This window comes from Corythoichthys intestinalis, chromosome 18 (genome assembly GCF_030265065.1).
Source record: "Corythoichthys intestinalis isolate RoL2023-P3 chromosome 18, ASM3026506v1, whole genome shotgun sequence".
In the NCBI taxonomy this organism is placed as follows: domain Eukaryota; kingdom Metazoa; phylum Chordata; class Actinopteri; order Syngnathiformes; family Syngnathidae; genus Corythoichthys; species Corythoichthys intestinalis.
Window position 1 is genome coordinate 18,072,961 of NC_080412.1, and position 16,493 is coordinate 18,089,453.

General features: G+C 37.2%; 1 protein-coding gene across 2 annotated transcripts in view; it reads left to right on the top strand.

Moving 5' to 3' along the window:
• Positions 1-3,720: 3,720 nt before the first annotated feature.
• The window catches only part of gabra3 (gamma-aminobutyric acid type A receptor subunit alpha3), a 166,270-nt gene continuing 153,497 nt past the window's right edge, over positions 3,721-16,493 (top strand). For both annotated transcript variants that reach the window (XM_057820346.1, XM_057820347.1), the window contains exon 1: positions 3,721-4,046. The gene's annotated coding sequence lies outside the window, so the exon portion shown is untranslated. The remainder of the gene's footprint in view (positions 4,047-16,493) is intronic.

Here is a 16,493-nt window from a genome sequence, read left to right on the forward strand (position 1 = left end):
TGTGGCTATGGGTTTAGGCTCACCTAAAAGACAGCATTTATTTTCGTTTTATTTAGAATATTTCAGTTATGTTTTTGAATATATTTTAACTCAACATTATACTTATGTTCCAATTTGGTAATGTTTTGAAAAATAGAAATCCTGTCCAATGGAAAAAAGTTTTTTTTTTTTTTTCTAAAACCAAGATATCTCAAACTAACACATTTTAGAGCTGTAATTAAAAGACCGTGATACCGTGAAACCATGATATTTTGGCATACGGTTATCATACTGTCAGAATATCATACCTGTACATGCCTACTACCCATGTCTGAAAGCCATAACACGCATATATCCCAGGTCACCTTTCACAGGAATTTACCGAGAAATAAGTCAGAAAGGGGTTTTACAGAAGTGTCTGTTACACACCCACCATCCATATCAGTCAATTAGTTCATCTATAAAATAACATTTAAGTCTTTCCAACAGTAGTAGCCTAATGTTGATTTGTTTTGCAAGTTTCAGGTTTTTAATTGTTAATATGGCAAAGTTACTGTGAAGTCAATCTAAAAACAGCACATTTAAAATAACTGGTTCTTCTAGCATTGTCAATCGTCAATGAGCTAACAGTCCCAGTCAAAATGGATTGGACACCTGGTTCCGTCAATGGCATTGAAAGATGTACAGGTACACACACACACACACAAACACTGTACATATTTCATTTTAACGTGTATTTCCACATTTTATATGTGGCTTCATTGAGCAGACCCATGCCACCCATAAGGCAATTTAAGCAACCCCCTAAGGGCGCACCAGTGTCCAAAAAGGCGTCAAGAAAAATATTCAAATAATATTTGATGAAAGCAGTATTCAAAAAATTATACAAAACAATAAAACAAAAGAACAACTAAACCATTCATCAAAAGTCTTTAAATAAGAATGAAATCATTTTTCTAGTGTGCCTTCTGCCCGTTTCACTTTTTCCTGTGATGTGATAATTTCACCACGGACCCTAGTCTCACCACCCAGCAGACCAGCTGGCTACCTGAAGGTGGTATTTTCAGCCTCCGCAATTGAGCGACGTTACGGTGACAAGTCCACTTCATGAAAAGGCAAAAGCCGGGTCAGGAGAAAAAGAAAGAAGACAGCAAAGACGTGAAGAAAAACAGAGGTTTGTTGTGATGATTTTTTTTTTCAACAGCATAAGCACTTAGACTTAGCGCAGCTGCAAGCTAGCGGTTATTTACATAGAGCTTATATGACTTAGTGCTAAAGCAAAATTATACTGTATCATTAGCCAGTTTGTTGTTTTAGAAATATTTTCAGTATTCAGCCAGCTGTGGATTAGTTACAGTTAAATTTACTCCCCCTCCAATTTTGGAGACATTTGGACAAAGTGTATGGGAGACTAAAATTGTCTTGCTTATTTTCATGTGATGTGAATCACTTTTACCTTGTGTTAAATTGTGCTTTTCAAATAAATTTGCCTTGCCTAAAAGTGCCAAGGTTAATTAAATAAATACACCATTAAACGTGTAATTAATAATTTCAAAGTTCTGTGGTATTGGGGACTAAAAGTGCCACGGATTTAAATGCAAACATTTGTTATTAAATGTGTCATTAATTCATTAAAATGGCGATCACATTCATATAAAAACATATTCAATTTATTATTATTTATTTTTTTTTGCTATCATATATTATATAATTCATTATTATTGGATAAACCTGTGTAGTTGCCGTGCTTCAGGAATTTATTTTCTTTTAACTACGCCCATCAAAGATAGTGGCCGGATCCAATAGACAGGTACAGTAGGCTGCAAGAATTTAGGTGCTATTATGGTTATGTCATGCTGGTTTCACAATCGACAGCTATTTGACTAATATAATGTAACATTCCGCTTTCTTCTCTTTGTAGATGCTTTTCTGAAATATTTTCTTTCTATATCTGTACATCCTGGGCCATCTTTTACAGCGAACTTATCCACATCAGCACCAAGTCCAAGCCCACCAAGTCCAGGAAAGAAGTGCACCTTCCAAAACAATTGTCATATGAAAGTGCAATAGATGCTTTTGCATCAGTGAAGACAAGGTGAGTAAGGTTATAAATCAAGGTAGGAAAAAAAAGTTGCATTTTACAGTGTTCTGTGTGTCTTTATATCGGTTTGCGTGGGTGGGTGTTAATCATATTGTAACAACAATTGTAATTTATTTAATGCATTTGTTTTTGAAGTGTTCTCATTGGTGCTTTTGAATAGTTATTACAGCATTTTTCTTTTAATTTCTGCACTTGTTCGTTGTCTTTTTTTTATATAATACATTACAAAGAGATGACGTGCTTTTACAGTGTGAGTGTTTAAATATACAGTATGTGGTGAAAATGGGGGGGGGGGGGGGGGGCGTCAATAAATATGTTGCCTATGGCACCAAATTGGTCATGAACGGCCCTGTCATTGAGCTTTCAACATGGTTTGCAGCAGTGTGTTTTCTTAATACAGTTTATCTTGAGACAACAAATTTAATTGATAGTAATCTCAAATGCAATGTTTCACTCTTTACATTTTACACTAAGATAATAACTACTGCTGTGGCTTTACTAAAGTCAACTTTTGATTATCTGAGCTATATGTTAAACACATCGCTGAAGGTCAGGCAGTAATAATTGCTCATTCATAAGTCATGAATTTAAATTAAAGCACGTTTCATTAACGAGGGAACCTTTCCCTTAGGTTTAAAGTAGTCTAGAGACTGTTAACTGAAAAGATAGATGGAGCTTAGGTGTTCAACCTGGTAGTTAAAATAAAAACAACAAAAACATACCTGCACTTAACATTTAAAAATGTAGCCTATTATTTAGATTTAGAAAAAAAAGGGTACGTATGAAGACAAAAAGATCTTATTTATCACAGGAGTACCCTCGAAGAGATGGGTGTTGAAAATATTTTAGTTGTTGTCTGGAAATTAAGAGGTCTTATTGACGTTGAGGGTGCAGGCAGGAGGTAATTCGTCATTATTCATGTGACCATTCACATTTTTTTTAATGCATTGTGCTTGTAGACTACGATTGGCTGATAACCAGTTCAGTGTGTGCATCACCTATTGCCCATAGTTAGCTGGGATTAGCTCCAGCAGTGGTAAAGATGAATGAATGTGCTTGTTTTGTGTGGCTTGGATGCCTTCATTTGTATACTAATTTACCCTTAATTAACCCTGTACATACAGCATACTGGACATAATTCATATACTGTATCAAGTCAGTGATTCATATCGGCCTGCACAAACTAGAGGGAGTTCATCCAGTCTCATAAGCACAGTGGTATGACACTCTCACCTTGAGTCCAATCTCGAATGATGGGGAATCTCATTCTTCTTCTTCCAAAGCTCATCTCTCTGATTAGACCAAAACATCCCCCAAGGTCACACACAGGGAGTCATCGTCTCCCATTTCCTCCCCCCTGCACTGACTCAAATGAGGTTGCTAAATCACTGTCAGCTCGGCATCTCTTGTAATTGGTAACTGGACCTTGGACACCTGCCTCCGAACAGAACAAGTGGGTCCATCCTCAACTGTGTTTACATGATGGCACAAGAGGGAGCAAAATAATAATAAATTAAAAAAAGAAAAAAGGTGATGGGGATGGGGGGTGAATATGCTGGATCCGTGTAACATTTAATTGATGGGGGGTCCTTTCCAGTTGTCGAGCGCATTACAGGCAAGCATGCGATGCGCGTCCACGTGGCCAGCGGAGCGCGTGACAGATCAGCGCCGCTAAAGCAGCCCCCCGTGGGTTCAGGGTTTGCCCCTCCTGAAGAGCACCAATCTGAGATGGGTACATGGAGGGGGCGGGAAGGATAGTTTGAGAAGGGCTGAGCTTTTTGCGAGAAGACGCCAATTTCGCTTTTATTTTACCGCTGACAAAAAGAAGGGTGAAAAACGGAAAGAAATCCCAAAAGGCAGCAGAGAAACATCAGCCGGACCACGCGTCAGAACCTCATTAACTCCAAATACTGCAAGGGGAGAAAACAAGAAGAAACAGCAGGAAGACAAGCCTTATTTTCAAGAGGTGAGAGTTTTCATTTTTTTGTTGCTTTTGATTATATTTCGTTGTGATATGTCCAAGGTGTCGCGCAAAGGTGCACGTTTAATTTACATGCAACAACTGCGGCTTGTGGCGCGACTGCGGTCTGATGGTTTGAACAGGTCTCCTGCATGCATGCGGCTGTGTTGTCTGACTACATGTGGGTAGCGAATTTATTGGTTCCATCGGCTTCCAATAGCACCGGATTGGAATAACCGTGTTTTGCGGTGGTCTAAAGATCGAGCCCACAATGCGACACTAAAGGGGGTAGCGATGATTGTGACGTGCCCTTAATGAGCAATTAAAAACAACGTGACGACGTGTGACGCAAAAAGACGACTGCGCATGTAAATGTACATGCAGCTCTGACCCTGTGTGTTTGGAAAGCTGTCAGACACAAGCTGCCGCAACCAGTGACAACACTGTTGAGCAGACGCTAACTTAACCTTGGAAGCAAAGCTTGAAAAAATATCCCCCCCTTTTTCACTCAGCAAGGCTGATGACAACATGAACCCTGTACTGCAGGGGTGTCCAAACTACGGCCCGTGGTTCGCTTTTTTATGGGCCGTAGCAAGTGAAAATATAATTGAATATTTTCCATACAAGAAGCTTCAGTTTAGTCCACGTTCTGTTGTACTTCTCAGCCTAAACACCAGATGGCGCTAGTCACTTAGTGCCTCCCCATTAGTTCAAGCAAGGGCATAGGTTTGCATAGGGATGGTAGGGACATAACCAGGGGTGAAAGTGGCTAGAATTTCTTGCCGGAACTCCTCGACGTGAAGGTCGCCACGGAGCCAGAAATTGTATTTTATTTATTTATTTATCTATCTTCATTTTTCAAACCTCCTAAAAGTACTGAAATGCAAAGAAAACTGTTTCGGCACAGTTATTTCTATAACACATACAAAAGCTGATTTTCATGCAAAATTGTATTTTTTCAATGATTTGCAAACTAAACTTAACAAAAACAGCAACAACCCCAACCTCAATCTCCTAATTTTTATTTTCCACCATTTCCTCACATACTAAATGCCAAATCTCAATTTTAACTACTTAAGAACATAGGATCTATATTAAAACTGAAGTTAATGTAAACATTTACATACGTACTTTTGCTTTCTTTTTTTTCTTTCTTTTTTTTCTGATAAAAAAGATATAAGTAGCATAATTCAGAAAAATGAGTGCAAATGACATATCATGCAGAGTGAAATGGAATATATTTTCAAGATCGCGCAAGCATTGACTTGTTTAAATCATTTTGAATGAAAATCAGTTTTTGTATGTGTTATAGAAATAACTGCTAAAACAGTTTTCTTTGCATTTCAGTAGTATAAGAGGTTTGAGCCGCCCCCCTTCCCCTTAAAAAAATGAGAGGGAAAAAAATAATAATAATAAATAAATAAATAAATAAAATTTCTGGCTCTGTGGCGACCTTAACGTCGGGGAGTCCCGGCAAGAAATTCTAGCCACTTTCACTCCTGCATAACACTACCCAGATAGCAGACCGACGTTGAAAAGATGTTGGATCAACATTCCGCTGTCGATATTATATTGTTGAATCAACGTCACTTTTGCACACTCAATGTTTTTTCAACGTTGAAATCCTTACAAAACATATAAACGTCATTTCGAGTATTAATAATATTGGAACAACCCTGAATCACTGTTATGTTTTCGACCAAAACGCCTGCTTATCCATCATTCAGTGATTTTTCAATCATATTTCCCGGTCAATCATAAATCAACTATTTGTCAACATTAGTTTATCAACTATAAAACAATGTTAAACCAAACATCGCCTGACAGACTATAGAACAACGTTGTTTCAACGTTACTTGATGTCAAAAGTTTCGATGTCGACCATACTGATGATTTTGATGGAAAATCAATGTTTATTCAATGTCGGGCTGCTATCTGGGTAGTAATTTTTCAGGATGCTCAAATTGTCCACACCAACTTTTCAGCAACCTTATTTGCATTATATAATAAGTTCAGTTATATATGGCGGAAAACACTCAAGTTCCGCTCTGAGACCCCCTTTTTGGCCAATTTTCAAAATTGTCCCTAAACATGTGTGATACATCATTCGAAAGCTTAAAACCTCCATTTTCTGGAGGAATAAATTTTTTGAACAGGGGGCATTTAAAAAATAAAATAAAATTTAAACAGTAAAAACCTAACTGGGGGTGAGAGCATGCGAGAGCAGAATTAAAGACGCCACGATTTTAATGAGATATTATCGCGTACCTACCTCTTTTTGATCCAAAAACTCAATGCAGCATGTATCACCGAGTGTCAAGACACAACTGTCAATGGCCACATCTGGATTTTGGGGGGATTTTATGGATGAAACATGGTAATATAACAAGGGACGATGCAGAATTCGCAGACATCAAGGAGTGGTTGAGATTTTCTTTTTCATATATTTACACTTTTAAACGTTGTTTTTCAATTTTTTCTTTTTTTGGATCGATTATTTATCATCTAACATATCGGGGAAATTGCGATAGTAACAAAAAAATACAATTAAACGATAGTTATAAAGTAGATGTCCGAGACTTTTTTACAGATGCCATTTTTTTCATTGTGACGTAATGTGTTTAAAAGATTCAAATATGCGAGTGAATAATTTTTTAAAGTCTTTTTTTTTAAACAAAATATTAGACATCAATTAATGATTCTAAGCTAAAAATGACAGACATTTTGATAATAAATATAATTACTTACCTTGTTTTCATGGCTGGGTTGAAACAAAAACGGTTGCGCGACATCTGTAAAACGGGCAAATTGAAAATAGTTCGGGGGCAGAATGTGCCATGAATCTGCTATGGCAGCACATAGACGTATTGTTCTATCAAACACAACAGTTGTTTTGGCTTAAAATAAAAGTTTTTTCTAAAGAGGAGTGCAAGAGCAGAAAATGCTTTTTCAGTCTTGTCTGTGTTTTCCGCCATAATATGTAATTTAGATTGTCGTCTCGTATGTTTTAAGGATAGAATTGACCCACTGTTATTAAGTGAATTATTTTCATTATGTTCAGGCTTAAATTACCCTTTTCACTTACTGAATATTCCAGTCAATTTTATTTCTCATACGCACGTTTAATTGGCTGATGACTTGACCCCCCCCCCCCCCCCCCCCATACACACAGACACGTACTCACAGCCCCAACAGAAATTAAACATGCCGGGTCCTTCGCCCCCTACAAAGAGGAGGGATATTAGAATTTTTTTTCCCGGTCACAGCAGCAGCCACTGTAGGTAATGTAAAAAAAAAACATCAATGTTGTGGAGGTGGGAGACCACTACCAATTTTGGTACTGAAAGTCTGACCTGCATCAGCGTGAGCATAACATTAAACTGTTTGAATTTGCTAACCAGCTAAACTCGAGTAGGAAGCTGCTTTGAGAGAAGTGTCTCTGTATATGTTTTTTAATGTTAATGTTAAAATGTAAGAAATGGAGTTAAGCGACGTTGACCTCTCTTCTCCCCAATTTTCATTGTTATTTTCTTCATGTGGTCTTAAAGCAGTCCAAAGAAAATTGCATTTTGAGTTTGACTATGCTTGTGGACAAAAGCAAAACAAAAGCAGTAGTGTTTTACCTGAAGGAAGGCTCTTTTTTTTTTTTTTTTTTTTTTTGTTATTCTCCGTCTAAGAAGTTTTTTCAGTTATATTTAATTTCTTTATTTAGACAGATAATGTTGAGTGGTCTGAAACAATTTTGTTTTTAGCATTCCTGTAAAGTTGAGAGATTATTATCAAGTTTGTATTAATTGTGTGTGGTAATATATTTTTTCTAAAGTTATGTTCAAATGTTGCAATTTAAATTAGTTAATAAAATCCAGACATTCATACTTGAACTTTTCAAAATGTTTTTTCTTTTTTTTATTATTATTATTTTTTTTAGCAATTTTTTAAAACAAAGGTTTGAATCGAACGGTGTATCACCTGAACCAATACATATTAAAGGTATTATAGGTCATTACAGATTTATTTTGCATTGATCATTTAGCCCCTAACAATTAACTAGGTTCATATTCATGAGAAATGTAGCCCTGACCCCCGTACCCCCAATCTGTTTGGTCTTAATAATGTACCGTCCCCAGCAAAAAGTGTACATGCAGGTTTTGCTGTTATATCGCTCCTACCAATGTTGAGACCAAACCTACGCCCTTGAGTTCAAGGGTCAAAACTTTACATGTTGAAATCAAGATAGAAAATTGTAGGATTTCAGTTAATGAACGAGACCCGTGACAGCAGAGTCATTCTCATGAGTCTTTTTTTCGGTTTATATGTATGTTAAGAATGTTATTACCTTAAAAATGTATGAATATTTTTGCACAAAGACAATTTGGCTCGATACTTCAGGTGAGATATCCTGAGATATAGTTACTCAATTTTCAAAAATCTGTGATTATTATGAAGATTTACAAATGTGTGGTTACATTTGGTATGCAAACATGTGATGAAAAACATTAAATGTTGAGAACTTCATGTTTAAAAGACACAGGGAACAAATAAAGTAGAATTAGGAGGTACTGGCGTTTGCATCCTTCGATTTTTCTGAAAGCAACCCTCGGAGAAAGAAATTTGGACACCCCTGCTGGAACAGGTTGATTAAATAATTGGCTACCATTGACGGTAATAGATATCCAATTTGACTGATTCATATTTCTCAGACCTTTATCACTGGCACAGGCCAGAGTAGGAGGAGTAACTATTATTATTATTATTGTGGTATTTTGACAAATAGATATCGTAGGCATTTTCATTGCTCTCACTCAGACATCTGTTCAGTTTAAGTGGGAAATGTCACAGTATGTATATCCTTTATTTTTTGTTTTGACGTGGTGTATTGCTTAGTGTACAGAAGGGAACATTGAGCAATTGGCCAAACACCAAAAAAACGACACGGATGAGGAAATGGCTTCTTCCTAATTTGTTGGACAACTGTTAAGAAATAAATAATTAGCTTTGACTGCCTGTGCAGAGTGAGTAGATGTTTAACTCTTTCAGTGCTATTGACAATGATAGACATCTAATCGTGTAGCTATTTTCATCTATCTGCTGTGAATCGAAAGTAGTTTATCACTAGTACACCTCCAATCCATATGAATTGAAAGGATTGTAGCCCTCCAACTTCAGATAAATAGGATGTCTGGCGCCGTCAGTGGCAGTCAACGAGTTAAAAAGTTTTAAACTGAGTACAGTATTTCAGGAAAATACTTTTTTTTACATCATCTTTATCTGGTGACCAATCCAGGGTGGTCAAGGCTCTTGGTATCAAAAGCAAAATATAATTTCCAGCCAATTTCCAATTCCCTGGTGCGTGACTCAAACTCTGCATGCATCTGATGCACTGTGCTGCACAGTGGCTGCTCACTGATCCTCAAAGATGTGATAAATGCAGACATGTCATTGCACATTGTTGTACATTTAGCCTTTTTACCCTTAGGGTTTCTATATCATTCATATACAGTATGATTTAAATTCACAGCAGAAGGATAAAAACGGCCACGATTGGACGTATTTCAAGTTAAATTGCAGTAATTTTTGTGTCAACAATTTTCAACTCGTGCTGCAAAAAATGCAGTTTCATTGTGACTCACAATGACAAAGTTCTATTCTGATACAGATTCTTTTGTTACCCATAATTGTCGGTGGTGATCCAGAAAAGATTACGCTAACGAAGCAGTTTGGTGGTGCGAATGTTTGTACAGGTTCTAGAACGTCGGCCCGATGTGATGTACAGATCTGTCACGTCAGGATGTGTATCGATGTGTGTGCTTTGAGTGTACAGTCATAGACTTCATAATGTATTGACGAGACACGGGGCCGATTCATGGGGGGCCTATCTCCATCAAAGCTGACCGAGTGGAAACACAAAGAGCTTTTTCCATTGAAAATTCTTGTGAATAAATGTTTAAATCCCTGAATTCTTTATAGATATGGACGTAAAACAGTCTCGATTCTTGGTTAAAAGCAAAAAAATTGTGCAGGTAGCATTTATTATACGTAAATATTGTGAACTATGAGGCTACTCAGTAAGGAAATTAGCCGCCACCATATGTAAACAAAGAGCTTTTTCCGTTCAAGCTTTTTCTGGATAAATGTTTAAATCCCTGAATTCTTTATAGATATGGACGTAAAACAGGCTCGGTTCTTGGTGAAAAGCAAAAAAATTGTGCAGGTAGCATTTATTTTACGTACATATTGCGAACTATGAGGCTAGTCAGTAAGGAAATTAGCAGCCGCCATATGTAAACAAAGAGCTTTTTTCGTAGAAATTTTTTGTGAATAAATGCTTGAATCCCTGAATTCTTTAAAAATATGGACATAAAAGAGTCTTGGTTCTTGGTTAAAAGCAAAAAAAAAACATGAAGGTAGCATTTATTTTACATAAACATTGCAAACTGTGAGGCTAGTCAGTAAGGAAATTAGCGGCCGCTATATGTGAACAAAGAGCTTTTTCAGTTGAACATTCTTGTGAATAAATGCTTGAATCCCTGAATTCTTCATAGATATGGACGTAAAACAGTCGCGGTTCTTGGTTAAACGCAAAAAAAAAAACGTGAATGTAGTATTTATTTTACGTAAATATTGCGAACTATGAGGCTAGTCAGTAAGGAAATTAGCGGCCACCATATGTGAACAAAGAGCTTTTTCCGTTGAAAATTCTTGTGAATAAATGCTTAAGTCCCTGAATTTTTTATTGATATGGACGTAAAACAGTCTCGGTTCTTGGTTAAAAGCAAAAAAAATTTGAGGGTAGCATTTATTTTACGTAAATATTGCGAACTGTGAGGCTAGTCAGTAAGGAAATTAGCGGCCGCCATATGTGAACAAAGAGCTTTTTCTGTTGAAAATTCTTGAGAATAAATGCTTAAATCGCTGAATTCTTCATAGATATTGACGTAAAAGAGTCTCGAATCTTGGTTAAAAGCAAAAAACGTGCAGTTAGCAATTCTTTTACATAAATATTGTGAAGAATAATGCCAATGCTATAGCGGCTAATTTCTCCCATTGATTTTTTTCACGTTTCAAAATGTATGCATGGTTCGAAAAATATAATAATTACCTTGAATCCTCGAACAAATCACTCCTGAGACAATCCTTCCTGTTTGTATGCAGTACAGCTTTCGTACTTTTCCAACCTAAATCCAGCGTTGGATCGCTGCATGTGGCCGACTGCTAATAAATGAAGCGGAGTGTGGGACGGCCCCGTTCGGTAAGGCGTGACGCAGTGAAAGGCGAATGTGTCACGTCAATACATTATGAAGTCTATGGTACAGTATTCACACATTTGTGAGTTCCTGCGCGCTAGTTTTATTTAATGGCCGTCCATCTAAATCAAGATGTCATTCTCCCTTCGAGAAGCATTAGAGTTGCCACATTTGAATCCCCTATACGGCCGACCCTCACATATTCGGTTTTACCACCGCTCTAATTTGATGTAGTGCACACTCATATGTTCTACCCCCTAGCCATCCCTCTCAAGTTTGCACACTACAGGATTCAAAAGTGATGACTGCCTGCGCTTGTGAGTGTGACCGAAAGTAAATGACTTTTCTCAACCAGTTTCTTCAGCTGTTGTGACATGCGGAGCGAGTGCTCTTTTTGTCTTCTTGCCGGAAATATATGTGGTGGCGGAAAGCTTGCGAGCTGATTTATTGTCCAGCATGCAGCAAATGTGTCAGAGGGAGCAGATTTGTTTAGGAGGAAGGTGATATTTTTTCTGAAACTTACAGATGGATGTGCTTTGTTTCTATGATTTAGCAAATCTGCTGCATCAGAAAAATTGCTATAGAGGAGGCATTTGCAAATTACGTTGGGCTGGCAGATGTACTTAAACACAACGCGTAGGGGATAAACAGTGAGTTTGTTGACAGGATTAACTCTGCTATATTGTTCCTTGAGGCATAGTAAGGAATGATGCAGTAAAATGCAGAGCATCTCCACGCATCTAAACCATAAATGTATCCAATAGAGTTGAGAAAAGCATCATCTTTGCTCAGAGGGGGACAGAAATATTCCAGAATAAATTACAGGATGTTTTAGAAAAGGCTCAGTATGCTAAGTAACACAGTAAACCTCCTCTAGAGGACAACAGGCTACTTTCCGAGATGTAAGGCGTTGAAGGGTTGGACCAATGCATAACTAATGTCTGATGATGAAAAGGGTGATGCTACCTGACAGGAGGGAATCACAAGAGCCCTCCAAGTGTATTGAAACCTCCACCATGATCATGTCAGTCATGACCAAGAGGCTTTGAGCCGGGTTCTCCATCCAGCGAGGGATGAGGAAGAAAAGGAGACAAATAAAAACAATTAGCACACCGAGCTGTGTTACTGCAAATACGCATATAACAAGCTGTTATCCAGCACCATGAAAAATAAAAATAAATAAATCTGATGTGGTGACAAAGTGATGTAATTAAATGTAATCATAATTTACTTATATACTCAAGATAGCAATTCTTTCGTTAACTGTCAGCGACTGCCACATCGGTACTTTGCCATTATTTTGGCAGTGGCAGAGGTCTCCTGCCAAGACTAATCTCATGTGAATGTGCATCTCAGCAATTTAGAGAATAAAAGTACTCCCCAAAACTCCACGAAACATCTTCAACAAGAGCATAATGAGCAGAGAAAATCAATGACTATTGATTGATGAGCCACTGTCGAAGCCTTCGCTATAGTTTCTCAGTAACTCCATTTGAATTTGTGATGGGATTCATTTGAAAATGTATTTCACTGGCTTTTGATGCGAAAAACAAAATTATGGTACGAATAGTTACCCCATTAAGTTTATTCATGCGAAACAAAAGCACTGACAATATACGGTCGATTCAGATGTCACCACAGATGTGCCTTTATTTATCACAATCACAGACACTTGTTTTGAAGTGCAAATCCAAATGAGGAGGGTAGAGAAAAACACGCACTTGCCCAAATGCACTCCCCTTCAAAAATATTCGAATAGCAAGGATAAATACTGCATTTCAGTTTTCGCTGCGGTTTGAAAACACTTTTTCATGTATTTGGATTTACATCTCATATCTCATTTACAGAGGGGGTTAGTAACGCGTTACATTTACTCCGTTAAATTTACTTCAGTAACACTTTGAGAAAAATGTACCGTATTAGCGGGAATATAAGATGGTGTTTATTGCATTGAAATAACACTGATTCGCGGTCTAGACATTATACCCATTCACGACGCTAGATGGCGCCAGATATCATTGAAGCGATGTTCTGTCATGACAGATCTCAGCTACTCTCCCCATTCATAACGCTACATGGCGCCAGATATCACTGAAGCGATGTTTTGTCATGATAGATCTCAGCTACTCTTTTTAGTTTAACCAGTTTGCATTATTTTATTGCAATGTTTTTCCTTATTCAGAATTGTTTCAAGACTATAGTTACAGTTAGACTTCACTTTGATGGTTAATGCAGTTATTGCAATTTTGTTGTTTTAATCACAATAGAGTGGTTTATTTACATTTCAAAAACCAGAAGCCATTCATTTACGAATGTGATTGAACTTTAGTTTACATATTTAAATGTTCAGATATTAAAATTTGAATGAGGCAAAATAACATGCTTTTTCTCTCAAATATATTATAATCATTTGTTTGGGATGTACTGTAATTATTTTCTGTATAAAAATTAATTTGGTGCTCAAAAAGTCTTTTTTCAAACTTGAGTCTTGAAAAAGAGGGGGTCATCTTATAATCAATAATATTCGTACTTCTAAGAGTAGTTTTACAAAGCCATACTTTTTACTTTTGCTTAAGTAGATTTGTGGAGAAGAAACGCTACTCTTACACCGCTGCACTAGTCGTGACATTTTTCATCCTTATTCTCCATGTTAGATTTCACTTTTTTGCCAGAGATGCCAACAGTGGCACTTCCAGTTTCACCTATGAGACGTCGTAACAATAATCACATGACTCCATTATACAAATCAGACTTAAGCTTGCTGTTTTATGATCACGCCAGGCTGTTCAATCACGTGGCATGTTTAAAGCACCATAAAAAATTAAGTATTTGACATAGAGCGCTGCCGTTAACGTGACTCAAGAGCGCAGTTTTTTACCTCTCTCCTAGTTTTTATTTGGCACCAATTGACCATGGAAAACAGGAGACATGATGCTTTTAGTTTCATAATAGGAAATATGTTTTCTCCACTCAAGGGCACTCCTGCTCTAGAACGAATGATGTTTTATTTCTGTATTTTTTTTCTCTTGACGGATTTTTTTGTATTTCTTTTGGCTTAATGTGGTTATGTAATCTGTTATAACACAGCAGGAGTTGGGAACCTATGTCTCGTGAGCCAGATCTGGGTCTTTTGACGGCTGCATCTAGCTCGCAGACAAATCTTTAATTATTAAAAATAAATAAATAAAAGTTTTGTTATACTTCTCTGAGTATTGCGCGAAACGGCAATGGTCACCACTCATATGCTGGTGTTGTGCATTAATGAGCAGACGTGACTATTGTGGCGTATGTTAACTTCTTCAATGCTCCAACAACACTCGCGGACTTCGCACTAGATAAATAGCAACCTAAATGTGCTCCTTTAGATCCCCCCGAGTCCCATGTCATTGGCTGCGTGAACCCAGGGTGATCGTGGGTCCATATACTACAACCGGCGACTAGAAAGCCGCTTCGCAGTAGTTTTTGTGGGAAAGTGGCAAACATGCATGTCGTTGTGTCTATCTATTTATCTATCTATCAATCGCATAGGCAACTTAGATGAGGCAGAGACACTGTTCAAGTGGGGTTGCCGCATTTTGCTGTCGAAAATAGCGGCCGATGTGCGCATGTGCGTGAGATCAGGAAGTAAACTTACTTCGTTTTCAGTTTCGTTTTTCAGATTGTAAGCTAATTTTAGAAACCCTTTTGAGAAGATGGCTAAAAGAAAAAAAAGACTAGGAGTACTATACATTTCAACAGGAATGGACAGAGGAATTTGCCTTTATGGAGAGTTTTTGATGACTTTTCGGATAAAGACAAGATAATTAAACAAATAAAAGACATGCCTCTGTCGGCAAGAACTGTTCACGATCGTACCATCATATGATGTCAAATCAAACTGAGGCAACGCAAGTGAAGGACATAAATGCGGCACCGTTTTTTTCTCTCACTTTGGAGTCAACAGACGTAAGCAATTTATCCCAGTTCAGCGTGATTGCAAGGTTTTGACTATGAAAGGGACAACAAAAGGGGAGGATTTATTCAAGTCCTTCACTGAGTTCGCAAAAGAAAAAATCTACTGATGGATAAACTTGTTTCGGGGTGCACTGAGGGTGCTCAGTGCGGGGTGGGGAAAAACAGGATTCGTGGCGCTTCGTGAACACGAAAAGAGACGAATGCTAAGTTTCTCAATGCCTGCATGAAGCTTAACCCCACCAAGTATCAACCAGACTGCAAAGCCATTAGCAAAACCATGCAGCACTAGAGGTCGCATTAATGGTAAGAAATACTCATAATTGATTAGCAACAGCATAACAATGTTATTAAAAAATTCTGAGCATTATTGTACTTTTAAAGTGTTGAAATTACATAAAATGCACACATTACTTGTATTTTTAGTTTTAAACATATTTAAGGGCTCTCACAGAATTATATTAAAAAATATGCGTTGTTCATGGCTCTCTCGGCCAGAAAGGTTCCCGACCCCTGTGTTATAGTCTCCATCTTCTTCAAAGTATAATAATAACAGTTCATAAAGATAACTTTGTGCAGAGAAAAAAAATCAAACATCATAAGCAGTTACTCTCAATGTTACTCATTACTTGAGTATTCTTTTCAATCAATGCTTTTTTACTTGTACTTGAGTATATTTTTTGGATGACTACTTTTACTTGAGTAATATTATTTTGAATTAACGCTACACTTACATGAGTGAAATTTTTGGCTACTCTACCCACCTCTGCTCTTTTAGTAAACAGCACAATAGCAACATATGTTCACAGGGTTTCTGCTTAATGCAAATAAACGTACCGACTGACAAAACAAAAAATAAGTTAATCAGTGAGTTAATCAGAGTAATCGCCAAATTCAAACTATCATGTATCATTGTAATGAGTAAATTGCATTGCATTACCAGTGAAAGCCTCTCAAACATAAAGAAGGATGCAAAAGTTTTGTGTTGTCAGTGTTGAATCAGTCTCATGATACTTTGTATCCCAATAGGTTTTCGCTATGCTCCCACCAAAAATCAATATATCATTATAAAAAGGTGTCAACGAACAAATTATATTTTTGAACTCTTTGTCTGCCATTGAGGGCAGTAGATGTCCAATCCATTTGAAGTGGAATGGCTGGCAGTGAATGAACAAACATTCAAAGGGATTGGATGTCTACTTGTGATAAACTCATTTTAAATTCACAGCAAAACAATGAAAAACGCTTGTTTTTCTGC